Below are 14,911 nucleotides of genomic sequence, written 5' to 3'. Positions count from 1 at the left end.
ATATAAAATAAGAACATAAAGACATGCCCCCTTCTTGTTACTTCCATTGCGGAAGAGGTCCTGCTGACCCACACTCAACAATTCAGGAACAGCTCCTTCCCCTCTGCCATCAGATTTCTGAACGGTCCATGAACCCGTGAACACTACCTCGTTATTCCTTTTTTCCCCACTATTTATTTATTTTGTTTTTAAAGTAATTTTATGTCTTGCACTGTACTGTTGCCGCAAAACAACACATTTCACGACATATGTCAGTGATAATAAACCTGATTCAGATTCTAATTCTTAATTACTGTTCTTAGATTGTTGAGTGTGGGTCTTCAGGCTCCTGTACATTCTCCCCGATGGTAGAAACAAGAAGAGGGCATGTCCCGGATGGCGAAGGTCCTTAGTGATGGACGTCTCAGCAAAGTGTGCGTTGCAAGAGTTTTGTTTTAAATAAAACAGAAAGAGGCCCAAAAAGGGAAAAAGGTTGAATATAACATCACACTTCAAGTCACGGAATGTTTGAGAAAATTACAAGAGGGAATTTGTGAATCTTAGGAGAAGAATTTAGGTGGGAGCCATGGGTGTGGTCAGACAGATGTTAAGTAAAAGGAGAAGGGACTAATGAAATACTATCTGTGCATCATTTACAGGAAGGGAGGAACACACAAGTCTAGATTTTTGGCTGTGAGCTGCCTTCTATAATGTGAGGAAACAGCAGACTGTTTCTCGCAGACTCCTGCTGGGAACCTCAGTTCACAGAATCATCTCCTGAAAGCAAAAAATGCTAATGTGGGTGATCAGAATGTGGAAGGAGGTTGTTGGCTACAGAGGCTTGCAAACTAAAATCCAGGCAGGCCCTTCAGACTGAGGGAGTCAAAGTCAAGTTTATTGTCATGTGTGCACAGGTGCAATAAAAACTTACTTACAGCAGCATCACAGGCACATAGCATCAGATAAACAGCATTCACAGGAAAAACAGAAATTAACTGTAAATTATACACAATTTTTACAAGAAAGAACACGATAAGAACAAAAGACCATAAAGTCCATTTTAGTGCAGAGTGATCAAAGTGGTCATAGTGTTGCTATACTGAGATAGTGATTAGGGTTGTGCCGGTTGTTTCAAGAGCTGAATGGTTGAAGGGAAGTAGCTGTTCTTGAACCTGGTGGTGTGGGACTTCAGGCTTCTGTACCTCCTGCCCAACGGTAGCTGTGAGAAGATGGCATGTCCCGGATGGTGGGGATCTTTGATAATGGATGTTGCCTTCTTGAGGCAGCGCCTCCTGTAGATACTCCCGATGGTGGGGAGGGATGCGCCTGTAATGTATTGGATTGAAACCACTACTCTCTGCAGCTTCTTCTGTTCCTGTGTATTTAAATTGCCATACCAGACCGTGATGAAACCTGTCAGGATACTTTCAACAGTATAGCTGTAGAAGTTTGTTAGAGTGTTCAGGAGAATTTTAGAAAGCCGAACCTCCTTAACCTCCTAAGAAAGTAAAGACACTGACGTGCATTCCTTGTGGTTGCATCTCTGTGCTGGGCACAGGACAGGTCGTCCCATATGTTAACGTCCAGGAATTTAAAGCTGCTGACTCCACTGCCAATCCCCACTGTGGAAGGCGTTAACTCTCAGATGAATAAAAACCCATCTCCCTTACAGGTAAACATAAAGGATCCCTTGGCATTGTTTCGAGGAAGAACCAGGGAATTTTTCCATTGTACTGCTGGTCTTCTTCCTAGGCAGTCCCACTGTTTCCCCCTGGACTCCCATATGCTTCTGATGCTGAATTTTGTGGTGAGGACGGAGGAAAATCTGGAGAAAAAAGGGTGCAGAATTTCATGAAAAGAACACCTCTCCAACTGTTAAGCACGGGGGTGGATTGATCATGCTTTGGGCTTGTGTTGCAGCCAGTGGCACGGGGAACATTTCACTGGTAGAGGGAAGAATGAATTCAATTAAATACCAGCAAATTCTGGAAGCAAACATCACACCGTCTGTAAAAAAGCTGAAGATGAAAAGAGGATGGCTTCTACAACAGGATAACGATGCTAAACACACCTCAAAATCTACAATAGACTACCTCAAGAGGCACAAGCTGAAGGTTTTGCCATGGCCCTCACAGTCCCCCGACCTAAACATCATCGAAAATCTGCGGATAGACCTCAACAGAGCAGTGCATGCAAGACGGCCGAAGAATCTCACAGAACTAGAAGCTTTTTGCAAGGAAGAATAGGCGAAAATCCCCCAAACAAGAATTGAAAGGCTCTTAGCTGGCTACAGAAAGCGTTTACAAGCTGTGATACTTGCCAAAGAGGGTGTTACTAAGTACTGACAATGCAGGGTGCCCAAACTTTTGCTTCAGGCCCTTTTCCTTTTTTGTTATTTTGAAACTGTAAAAGATGGAAATAAAAAAAGTAATCTTGCTTAAAATATTAAAGAAATGTGTCATCTTTAACTTTATGCCTTTTGGAAATCAGGTCATCTTTTACTTGCTTAACTATTCACAGCAATAGAAATTTTGACCAGGGGTGCCTAAACTTTTGCATGCCACTGTAAGGAGAGACTGGACAGGCTGGGACTGTTTTCTGTGGAGTGAAGGAAGCTGAGGGGTGACCTTATAGAGGATAACAAAGCATTAGGGGCGTAGATAAGGTGGATGGGTGCGGTCTTTTTCCCAGGGTGGGGAAGTCTAAAACTAGAGGGTATAAGTTTAAGGAGAGGGGAAAGATCTGAGGGGTAAATTTTCCCTGTAATTTATTCCCATCAATTCTCCCTAGATTCTACCAAGGAGATCTGGGGGTAAATTTTTCACACTGAGGGTGGTGGGTATGTGGAACAGGCTGCCAGTGGAAGCTGTAAAGGCAGGTATAACTACAACAGTTAAAAGACATTTGGACAGGTAGGAAATGTTTAGAGGGATGTGGGTCAAATGCAGGAAAATGGGACTAGCTCAGGTAGGCAACTTGGTCAGCATGGAAGAGTTGGGCCGAAGGGCCTGTTTCCATGATGTGTTACTCTATACAGACCAAACTCAGACAAATGGGATAAGCTTAGGTAGGACGAGTTGGTCTGAAGGGTCTGTGCTGTATAAGTCTGACTTGAACTCTATAGGTGAATTGTCCCAGAGCTGAGTTGAAGAGGCTGATATTGGACTGGCCGGGGCAAGCGGTTCAGCCACTCAGTGCTGAGATGTGGGGCTCAGGGCTGCACCCTGGCCAACACGGGTGTGGACTAATCTGCTCCTTGTGTTGACAGGTAGCCTGGATCCTGAAGTCTCTTTCCTTCACCTCCTGTTGGATGTGATGGTAGCTCTGGCTCACCCCAACCCAGAGATTTCCCCGTGGAAGTAGGCCCAAATGTGGTCGCTAGTCATGGAATACCAGCTGTCACCTGTAGCCTCTCCACACGGAACTGAGGGCATTCATTGCTGGAATTGCATTGGATTCCTGGCACAGTAGTGCTGTAGGTAACACACCTCTCTCTCTCTATGTCTCTAGTGTTATAATGACCCTTTATTCCAGTAGCACTATCATTCCTTAGAATGCACTGTAGTTACCACCATCTAATGTTGCCTATAACACTATGATTACTTCCAAAAGAAAAATTGCATTTATAAGGAGACATTCATGATGTTAGGACATCTCAAAGAGTTTCAAAGGCAATGAAATACTTTGAAGAGCATCAAGCAATCTGCTGGAGGAACTCAGCGGGTCGAGCAGCACCTGTGGGAACGAGGAAATTGTCGACGTTTCAGGTTGAGACCCTGCATCAGGACTGAGAGTGGAGAGGGGAGATGTGCAGGGTATCGACCCAAAATGTCAACAGTCCCTTCCCTCCCACAGATGCTGCTCGACCTGCTGAGTTCCTCCAGCAGATAGTTTGTTGCTCCACATACCAGCATCTGAAGTCCCTTGTGTTTACTTTAAAAAGTAGCCTGGGTTGTAATCAAGGAAACACAGGAGCAAATTTCCTCCTGGTAATCTCCCATAAACACCGAAGTGGTAATGCCCCATACAGGTCCTCCCCATGTTACAGCAGTGTTCCGTTCCTCTGCACTATTTGTAACCCGAACAGTTCGCAAGTCAGGAAATGCGGCCGCAATCCGAGTTCCCACCTGGCAGAAGATGCCTGCATCCCTGCAGCAGCTGGCAAATCCATCCCGCCATCTCCAAAACATTTGTTTGTATGTGCGGGCTGTACAGAAATTGGGAGTTTGTAATCTGGGGAGGAGCTGTAATCTGTTATTTTTCCTGTTGACGCCAATCTAGACAAAGATTCCGTCTTTGTTTCTGTTTTGTTAATCACAGATGCACTACAACAGAGAGAAGTCGATGGCGTAGTAAAACCGCTGTGTTTATGTTGCAATCTCATGGGCAGTGTGCTGAGTGATGCAAGAGAGTAATGCTGCTGCCTCACAGTGACGCAGGTTCGATTCTGACCTCCGGTACTGACTGTGTGGAGTTTGCGTGTTCTCCCTGTGTCGGTGTGGGTTTATGTCGAGTACTCTGGTTTCCTCCCACATGCCAAAGAGGTGCCAAAAGTTAATCGGCCACTGTACATTGCCCCTAGTGTAGGTGGGTGGTAGAATCTGGGAAGCGTTGACGGGACTAGGTTACAGGGAAAAGTAGTGATAGGATTACTCTGTGAGTCAGCATAGACAGATGGGCCAAATGGGTTTCTATGTTGTTAGGAAATATGATTGCTTTAATTGGATTGACAGTCTTGATTATGCATCCATGTCCTATGTTACATTCATTTATCAGGAAGTTCATTTGGTTTAAATGGGTCACAATATGTGGACATTCCTTTCACAATAAAACATAGATTAATCACAATAATGTGACAAGTTCATGGTAACAGCTTGATGCAATGCTGAGACAGAACTCTCTCTGATAACGTCAGCTATGTAAAAGGTAGTTTATCTGCAAATAGATTTTGTTACTTGTCCTACTGTGGGATGCCAGTGTTCATCCAGTAGTAGCTTTCTTGTCCAGGAAATCATGGGTTCAAATCCTGCTTCAGAGACACCACCTCTGACAGTGCCATGCACTCTCAGACTCCTCAAAGACTCAAGCAGGGAATTCGGCTGACATTCCAACAAAACATTGAGGGAATTCTATGCTGTTGGAGATACTTTTCTGCCTGGCATTTATATCTCTAAAAAAATTCATTAAAGCAGCAACACTCTACAAGTTCTCTTCAACACTCTGCAGATCTACAGGTGCATTCTAGATGACACCATTGTAGTGGGCTGAATCTCAAATAATGGAATATAGGAAGGAGATAGAAAGCTTAGTGGCATGGTGTCATGACAACAATCTTACCCTCAGTGTCAGCAAAACAAAAGAGTTGGTCATTGACTACAGGAAGGGGGACAGTTCACATTCTCCTGTTCACATCAACAGTACTGAGGTTGAGAGAGTTGAGAGCTTCAAATTTCTAGGATTGAACATCACCAATAACCTGTACTGGTCCAAACATGTAGACACCATGGCCAAGAAAGCTCACCAACACCTGTACTTCCTCAGGAGGCTAAAGAAATTCGGCATGTCCCCGTTGACCCTCACCCATTTTTATCACTGCACCATAGAAAGCATCCTATCCGGATGCATCACGGCTTGGTACGGCAACTGCTCTGCCTGAGACAGCAAGAAACTGCAGAGAGTTGTGGACACAGCCCAGCACATTATGGAAACCTGCCTCCCCTCCACGGACTCTGTCTATACTTGGACACTTGACCTCACAATCTACCTTATGGCCTTGCACCTTATTGTCTGCCTGCACTGCACTTTCTCTGCAACTGTAACACTTTATTCTGCATTCTGTTATTGCTTTTCCCTTGTACTACCTCAATGCACTGATGTAATGAAATGATCTGTATGGATAGCGTGCAAAACAAAGCTTTTCACTGTACCTTGGTACATGTGACAATAATAAACCAAATTACCAATTTGCACTCACAATTTAGTCCATGTGACTGAGGGTGACTTAGCCCAGTGGAAACGTACTGAACATGCACGATCACCTTCAGCAGTGAAGCAATAATTATTCCAAATATATATAAATAATTGTTGACCTGAGACCTTCAGAGTCTTGTATATAATAAACAATGTGCTGGAGGAACTCAGTGGGTCGAGCAGCATCTGTGGGAGTAAAGGAATTGTTGATGTTTCGGGTCAAAATCCTGCATTAGAGTCTTGTATGTGCTTTGTTGCTGAATATCTATGCCTGAGGTTGATACATTTCTGTCATGTTGCAGCTATATAAAACTTTGGTTAGGCTGCATTTAGAGTATTGTGGTTAATTCTGGTCACCTCATTACAGGAAGGATGTGGAAGCTTTGGAAAGGGTACAGAAGAGGTTCACCAGGACGCTGCCTGGATTAGATGGTATGTGCTATAAGGAGAGGTTGGACAAAATTAGGTTGTTTTCTTTGGAGCATCGGAGGCTGAGGGGAGACCTGATAGAGGTTTACAAAATTAAGAGGGGCATTGACAGGGGAGACAGTGAGAATCTTTTTCCCAGGGTAGAAATGTCAAATACTGGAGGACATGCATTAAAAGTGAGAGGGGGAAAGTTTAAAGGAGATGTGCGGGGCAAGTTTTTTTTACACAGAGTGGTGGATGCCTGGAATGGGCTACCGGGGGGGGGGGGGGGTGGAAGCAGATACAATATTGGTGTTTAAGAGGCTGTTAGACAGACACATGAATGTGCAGGGAATGGAGGGAGATGGATCATGTGCAGGCAGAGGAGATTCAGTTTAATTTGGCATCATGTACGGCACAGACATTGTGGGCCGAGGGGCCTGTTCCTGTGCTGTACTGTTCTGTGTACACCAAGAGGATCAGGAGAGAGGGGATGTGGTGGGAAAGTGGACTCGAGACACAGGATCAACCCCGATCTTACTGAATGGCTGCACGTGCTCACTGGGGACATGGCCCACTCCTGGGTCCATCTCTCATGTCTATTTAGGTCCATTTTCTCCACAATATAATGTTGACCGTACTTTCTACTCCACTTCTGGAAGTGATATTCAGTATGTGAAGCTGTTACTATGTCGTGCATTTAATGCCAGTGATCGGGGATGAATTTTTACTGCTATAGATCCTGGCTACCTGACAAGGGTGCAACCAAACCCGACTATGTGAATGGGGTACGGCACAGACCAGCTTTTACCAAGTCCTCAGGCACAGGCGATAGAGTTATACAGCATGGAAACAGACCCTTTGGCCCAACATTACAGCACAGTACAGGCCCTTCGGCCCACAATGTTGGGCCGACATTTTATCCTGCTCTAAGATCTATCTAACCCTTCCCTCCCACATAGCCCCCCCATTTCTCTATCATTCATGTGTCTATCTAAGAGCCTCTTAAATGTCCCTAATGTATCTGCCCCCACAACCCCTGCCGGCAGTGCATTCCACACACCCATCATTCTCTGTGTGAAGAACTTACTCCTGACATCCACCTTATATCTTCCTCCAATCATCTTAAAATGATGTCCCCTCATGTTAGTCATTGTTGCTCTGGGAAAAAGTCTCTGACTATCCACTCTATAGTGTGTGTTTTCTGTACCTACGTGCCTGTGATGCTGCTGCAAGTTTTTCATTGTACCTGTACCTCACCGTACTTGTGCACATGACAATAAATTTGACTTGACTTGGCTGGGATAACGTTCTGGATTATGATGGTCAGGTGGGGTCTGACTAGGTCCTGTGCTGAGTTAAGTCATTAGATCAGGGTCAAGTTTAGATCTACCTCAACTTATTGTTCACTACATTTTAAAAAAAGGCAGATAGCCTTTGAACAGGTAGAAGGTGCACATCCAAAAGCCTTATTTTCTGTTTTAGGGGGTTGCCTTGAGTCCTTTAAATAAAGTGCAGGGCCTGTGAATTTACTGGCTGTGTAGACTTTTATTAAGTTATTCCCCTCTGGTTTTTATAGTGAAGCCAATTTCCGCCATAAGAAATGTGGAGATTGCCTTTATTGGACAACAACCGTAGTTTTGCAAGACTTTTCAGAAAAAAAATGTCATAATTCATGTCAGTCGTTTTTGGGAAGGTTCTGTCAACCTGTGTTAATCCAAGCCTGTGCATTGTGTGTGTGGTTGGACCTCATCAGAAGCATGTAGATGCTAATTACTACTTTAGAACCGTTTGAGTAAGTGGGCACCACCAGTAAACCTTCACTGGATTTTAAAGAACTCGTGAAATCAGCTTTTCTGATGTTTTTATCTCTGTGTATCTTCTTACTGTTTCCTATGGTTCCTTTTGTTAATGGTCACAGTGTGCTCAAGTTACTATTTTTTTGATCTGGAGATATGAGTTCAAATGCCACCACACCAGTTAAGGAATATAATAAAAAAAACTATTGTAATTTTTAAAAGATTTTCGTCTCACTGTTGCTAACCGTGAAACCCATCTGGTTTTCCATGAGGGAAGGAAATCTGACTTGTTCTGGCCCATAGGCACTTCAGGGCCACAGCGATGACCACATCTCTTTCCATCCTGCTTCCTGTAAGGATCCATTTGTTTTCTGTGTTTCCATTTTCTCCACTGCACTTACTTGATGTCTCCTTCCACCTTTCCCTGGAAGTGCTCCCTTCGTGCTGTTGGTTGAGTAGCTCTCGAACTTTTACCCAAATGATGATGAAGGACTGGCGAAATTCTCCCAAGTCAGGATGGTGTGTGACTTGGAGTGAACCTGCAGGCAGTGCTGTTCCCATGTGTCGGCAGCCCTTGTACCCTTTGGTTGTGCAGATACAAGACTCGGGAGGCTCTACAGCCAACACGTAACTGCAGTGCTTTTGGTAGACAGTCCACCATGTTCCAGTGGTGGAGGGTGTGAATATTTAGATGGTGAATGAGGTCCCAGTCCAACAGCTGCTAACTCCTGGATGATATGGAGCTTCTCAAGTACTGCTGGAGCTGCAGGCATCCAAATAAGTGGAGAGTATTCCATTGCACACTTGACTTATGCAGGAAATATCTAAGACTATTTTGACCATATTCCATTCATTTGAAATAGTGAACTTCTCTTACTTGTATGTAATCACAGAACAACGGATGATAATATTTGTTGTCCTATTTAGCGCAGGTGTGAGAAAGATGAGAGTGAAGCTTGGAGGGGCAGCTCTTCTAGCTAGTTGCCTCAGCAGAGGTATTTGCTATCCAAGGAAAGGCAAGTGTCAGGGCCAGCCGATCTGGGCTGGGAGTTCAGAAGAAGCCTGTCTTGGGCACCAGTGGCCTGTCACTGAACTGCCGTGAGAAGATGTGGTCAAACCAATGACTCATATAAGACCCGTCGAGAAGTGTATTCAAGAGAACAAGGGTGCAATGGTGCAAGAGGGAGGAACCTGTGGGTTTGGGGTACATGCTGAGTGATGATCCTGGCACATGATTTCTCAGCCTCTGCAGGATAAATGTGCCTCCAGAGGCTGGGAAATTGTGTGCCAGGATCTACCTACCCAGAGCACCGGGAGTCTGTGACCTGCCTTCATGGGGCAGCACTGGGCAGGGGGTTAAAGATTCTCCTGGGGTGTCTGGTGCTGGTCTGGGGAATCTGAGCTGCTTGTTCCAGAGGGTTGGGCAATCAGCAATCGTGGAGCGGCCCTGAAGAGGCCAAGCGTCAGTGTGGACACCGTGAGTAAGCAGCAGGCAGCTGGAGAGGGTGGTGAGAGGGTTGGGGGATGGAGACCTGGGGTAGATTGGAGGAGGGTGGAGCTGAGAGGGAAGGAGACTAGGAGAGGGGGGATATTGTAGGAGGCAGTTGAGGAAGTATTGGTATTAGTTTATTACTGTCGCTTGTACTGAGGTGCAGTGAAAAACTTGTCTTGCATACCGATCGTACAGGTCAATTCATTACACAGTGTAGTTACATTGGGTTAGTACAGAGTGCATTGAGGTAGTACAGGTAAAAACAATAACACTACAGAGAAAAGTGTCACAGCTACAGAGAAAGTGCAGTGCAATAAGGTGCAAGGTCACAACAAGGTAGATCGTGAGGTCAGAGTCCATCTCATCGTATAAGGGAACCGTTCGATAGTCTTATCACAGTGCGGTAGAAGCTGTCCTTAAGCTTGGTGGTACGTGCCCTCAGGATACTGTATCTTCTGCCTTCTGGAAGAGAGAATGACCAGGGTGGGTGGGGTCTTTGATTATGTTGGCTGCTTCACCGAAGCAGCGAGAGGTAAAGACAAGGAGGGGAGGCTGGTTTCTGTGACGTGCTGGGCTGTGTCCACAACTCTCTGCAGTTTCTAGCGGTCCTGGGCAGAGCAGTTGCCGTACCAAGCCGTGATGAATCCAGATAGGATGCTTTCTATGGTGCATCAATAAAAACTGGTGGGTGTCAAAGGGGACATACCAAATTTCTTTAGCCTCCTGAGGAAGTAGAGGTGCCGGTGAGCTTTCTTGACTGTGGCATCTACGTGCTGGAGGGGCGGAGACTGAGGGAAGTGGGAGCTGCAGGAGGGAGGGGATCAAGGTGGGAAGCCGCGATGGAAGGGTGTTGGAGTGAGGGCTGTGGGCAAGGTCACGAGCCTGTGACTACATGTGTGGTTGTCCCATGGAAATGTCTCTGCCATGGAGTCTGGTTTCCAATTGCTTTGGATCTGCTTGCCATTGCACCAAGACATCTCTCTGTCCAGGCCACGGGTGTCTGGGGTGTAATGACCATCCCACAATGAATGCACACACTGGCATCTCCCAGTCCTCAAAACCAAAGTGGGAGCAAGTCAGCTTCAAGCCCTAGGGATTGTCTATGAAGAAGATAAACAGCAGAGGGCAGTGTCTCAGCTCTGTTCCCACTTTACTAAGTTGCAGTTCTAACTTCAACTTTTTCTTAGTTCACAACCCTTTGGGTAAATCTGTGACCATTTCATACATTAAATCTTATCTTTGTAGATTGCGGAAAAGCATTGGGAAACCAGGGGTGAGTCACTCGCCACATTTGACACTCGAACCTGGGCTTTTGAAGTCTGTCCCTCAGGGGCTGAGATTGGAACACATATTGTTGAACTGTATGATGTCAGAAATGTTCAAGTAAAATATCCCGGCTTTATGGTGTAGACTTACAGTGAAGAATGACCTCTTTATTGAGGCACAGGTATGCCCAGTAATTATAGCTGAGAGGGGAGGGTAAGTGAAAGAGCACAAAGAGGCAGATGGAGGTTTTAAGTGATTAATGTCCATTTTTCCAGCCCAGTTGTCACATTCCTTGTTACATCATTGATAATTGTCCAATCATTGGGCAAGCATCTCAACCAGTGAATGCACCTGTCAGGGTATAAATTGCACCAGGAAAAATCTACATTAAGCAAAAATCCCAGTAATGGGAGGATTTGTTAACTTCTCACCTCCTGATGATTTTAACAAGTTACACAATACTGCAAAGCCTTGTGACCATTGTGTTGAAATATCAGAATCAGATTTATTATCACTGACTTGTCTGATGTGAAATTTGTTGTTTTGCGGCAGCAGTACAGTGCAAGGCATAAAATAACCATAAATTACAAAAATAAATAGTGCAAACAAAAGGAATAATGAGGTAGCGTTCATGGACCATTCAGAAATCTGATGGCGGAGGCGAAGAAGTTGTTTCTGAATCGTTGAGTGTGGGTCTTCAGGTTCCTGTACCTCCTCCCCGATGGTAGTAATGAGAAGAGGGGCATAGAACATAGAACATTACAGCACAGTACAGGCCCTTCGGCCCACAATGTTGTGCCGACATTTTATCCTGCTCTAAGATCTATCTAAACCTTCCCTCCCACATAGCCCCCCCATTTGCCTGCATTTGGCCTTTAGATAGACACATGAATGTGCAGTGAGTGGAGGGATATGCATCATGTGCAGGCAGAAGAGACTTAGTTTAATTTGGCATCGTGTTCGGCACAGACATCGTGGGTCGAGGGCCTGTTCCTGTGCTGTTCTTTGTTCTACGTTATACAGGCCCTTAGTGGGACCATATTTGAAGTAGTCTGTGTTGCTTTGGTCTCTGAACTTGGAGAGGGATGCACTTGCTTCAAACCAGTGCAGTGTAGATTCACTAGGTTGATACGTGGGATCAGCAAGTTGTCCCGTGGAACAAAATTTAGGAAGATTGACTGATAATTAGTGGAGTCAGGAGGAATTTTTTGAATTCATTTATAGGACGTTGGCATTGCTGGCAAAGCCATCACTTGTTAGCCTTGAGAAAGTCAATGAGAGGTGATCATATACAGGCGTGCACGATCCTGAGAGGGTTTAAAAGGGGAGATGGTAACTGGATGCTTCCTTTGGCTGGAGAGACCAGAGGTAAGGAAAAAAGTCTCAGGAGAAGAGGTCGGAAATTTGGAATTGTGATAAAGAACTGAGGACTTGGGAGGACTGGGGGAGATTATGAAGTAGCATGAGTGGCCAAATATAGCCTTCTGATTTAGATTTGCTGCTTATGCAATGCCAACAGTTCCTCCATGCTCAGGGTTATTCCCTTAGATCAGGAATAATGTGCCAGTCCCTTGCTCTGAAATTCCCAGCATTTTCCACATTGCATCATGTCATTCCATCCTCTGAATCATTGGGATTGCAACCTGGACAAATAGACTGTTTACCTGCAGCAGTACTAACAAAGGTTCTCAGGAATGCCTCTACTCCATTGTGTGCAAATTGGTAAATATTTGCACAAAATAAAAAAATAGATTTCAACATCCAAAATAAATATCTTTGGAAACAGGTCTCAGTGATCAGTCAAAGCAGCACGCAATAGACAGAGGTAAGTGGTCCCACAACCAGTGGGTCAGGTCATAGGCCTGGAGTCTTACCACATCCAGTCATGGACAAGTAAATGGCTGATCAGAGGAGGAAAAAGCTCAAAGAATGACACATCCTTAGTGATGGCGGGGTCCAGTGTGTGAACTAAAGACAAAGTTGGAGCACTTGAAACCAAGTTGGGTGTATTTAAGGCAAGAGATTGATAGGCTCTTGATGGGTAAGGGGGTTAAGGGTTATGGGGAGAAGGTACAGGAATGGGGTTGAAAAATCAGCCATGATTGAATGGCGGAGTAGACTCGATGGGCTGAATGGCCTAATCCTGCTCCTATACTTTATGGTCTTATGGTCTTTTCAGCTGGAAGTGTCAAGTGGATAATCCATCTTGGCCCCCTCCAGAAACCTCCACCATTACAGAAGCCAGTCTCCAGCCAGTTTGATTCACTCTACATGATATCAAAAAATGGCAGGGAGCTTTGGCATTGATCCGGTAATCTGGAAAATTGCCCAGGTATGTCCCATTCACAAAAAGCAGGAGAAATCCAATCCGGCTAAGTACCACCCAATGAGACTGCTCCCAATCATCAGCAAGGTAATGGAAGCTGTCGTTGACAGTGCTGTCAAGTGGCGCTTACTCACCAATCGCTTACTGACTGATGCCCAGTTTGGATTTTGCCAGGACATCTTTGCAGATCTCCTCTGCACCTCTCTAGTGCTATCACATCCAATGTCAGAAGTCGAAAGTCAAAGTCGAGTTTATTGTCATACACACAAGTCCATGTGTGCACGGGTGCAATGAAAACCTACTTGCAGCAGCACTACAGACACATAGCATCAGATGCACAACATTCACAAGAAAACGATTAATTAAACATAAGTTATACACAATTTTTTCGAGGAAGAATATAATTAGAACAAAAAAAATAAAGTCCATTGTAGTGCAAAGTGATCAAAGTGGTCACAGTGTTGCTATACTGAGGTAGTGATTAGGGTTATGCCGGTTGGTTCAAGAACCGAATGGTTGAAGGGAAGTAGCTGTTCTTGAACCTGGTGGTGTGGGACGTCAGGCTTCTCTACCTCCTGCCCGATGGGAGCTGTGAGAAGATGGCATGGCCCGGATGGTGGGGATCTTTGATGATGGATGTTGTCTTCTTGAGGCAGCACCTCCTGTAGATACTACGGATGGTGGGGAGGGATGTGACCATGATGTATTGGATTGAAACCTCTACTCTCTGCAGTTTCTTACATTCCTGTCCATTCAAATTGCTGTACCAGACCGTGATGCAACCAGACAGGATACTTTCAACAATACATCTGTAGAAGCTTGTTAGTGTTCGGTGACATGCTGAACCTCCTTAACCTTCTAAGAAAGTAAAGACGCTGGCACACCTTTCTTGTGACTGCACCCATGTGCAGGGCCCAGGACAAATCATCTGCTATGTTAACACCCACGAATTTAAAGCTTCCTGTATCTGATCCTTCCTATGTCATTGACACAGTATGTAGTGGTTAAGTTATTAGATCCCAGTGGGGACCCTTCTTGAATTATTTTCAAAATCTCTGATATGGGGACTAAAGTGCAGATATTGGCTGACACTGTTACGGTTTTTAAGGATTTTCCTTGCTGTTTCTTCTATCTAACAGCTTCGGGTTTTTGGTAGTGGGGGTAGATTTTTGTTTTGTAATAAAATATTTCAATTTTTTCTTTCCTTATTAACTAACTACTATATGTGATTATTGATTTAGAGTATTGTAATCCTAAGTACGACTTAATACAATGTATTCAGTAGTATTTTTACTTTCTTTTTTGATGCATGTACTCTGTATTTTTTTCATGGATTCAATAAAAATATTGTAAAGAAAAAGTTATTAGATTAGCATTCTAGCCCCTGGACCACTGAATTAGAGGTGAGTTTGAATCCTATCATAGCATCTGAGGGAATTTATATTCAAGTGACTGTGGGCTAACAGCGCTCTGGGTACACCCACACCTCGAGGTCTGCAGTGGTTCAAGAAGGCAGTTCACTGTCACCTTCTCAAGGTCAACTAGAAATGGGCAGTTAAATGCTGGTTCAGTGTGCAAAGTCTACATCCCTTGATTGAATATTAAAAGAAAACAAAACTGTGGTTAAAATGTGAAAATTAGGGGTGGACAATTAATGCTAGTTTTGCCAGA

The sequence above is a fragment of the Pristis pectinata genome, chromosome 32 (assembly GCF_009764475.1).
Source record: "Pristis pectinata isolate sPriPec2 chromosome 32, sPriPec2.1.pri, whole genome shotgun sequence".
NCBI classification, from domain to species: Eukaryota; Metazoa; Chordata; class Chondrichthyes; order Rhinopristiformes; family Pristidae; genus Pristis; species Pristis pectinata.
The sequence above is the reverse complement of the archived record's forward strand: the minus strand, read 5'-3'. Positions refer to the sequence as shown.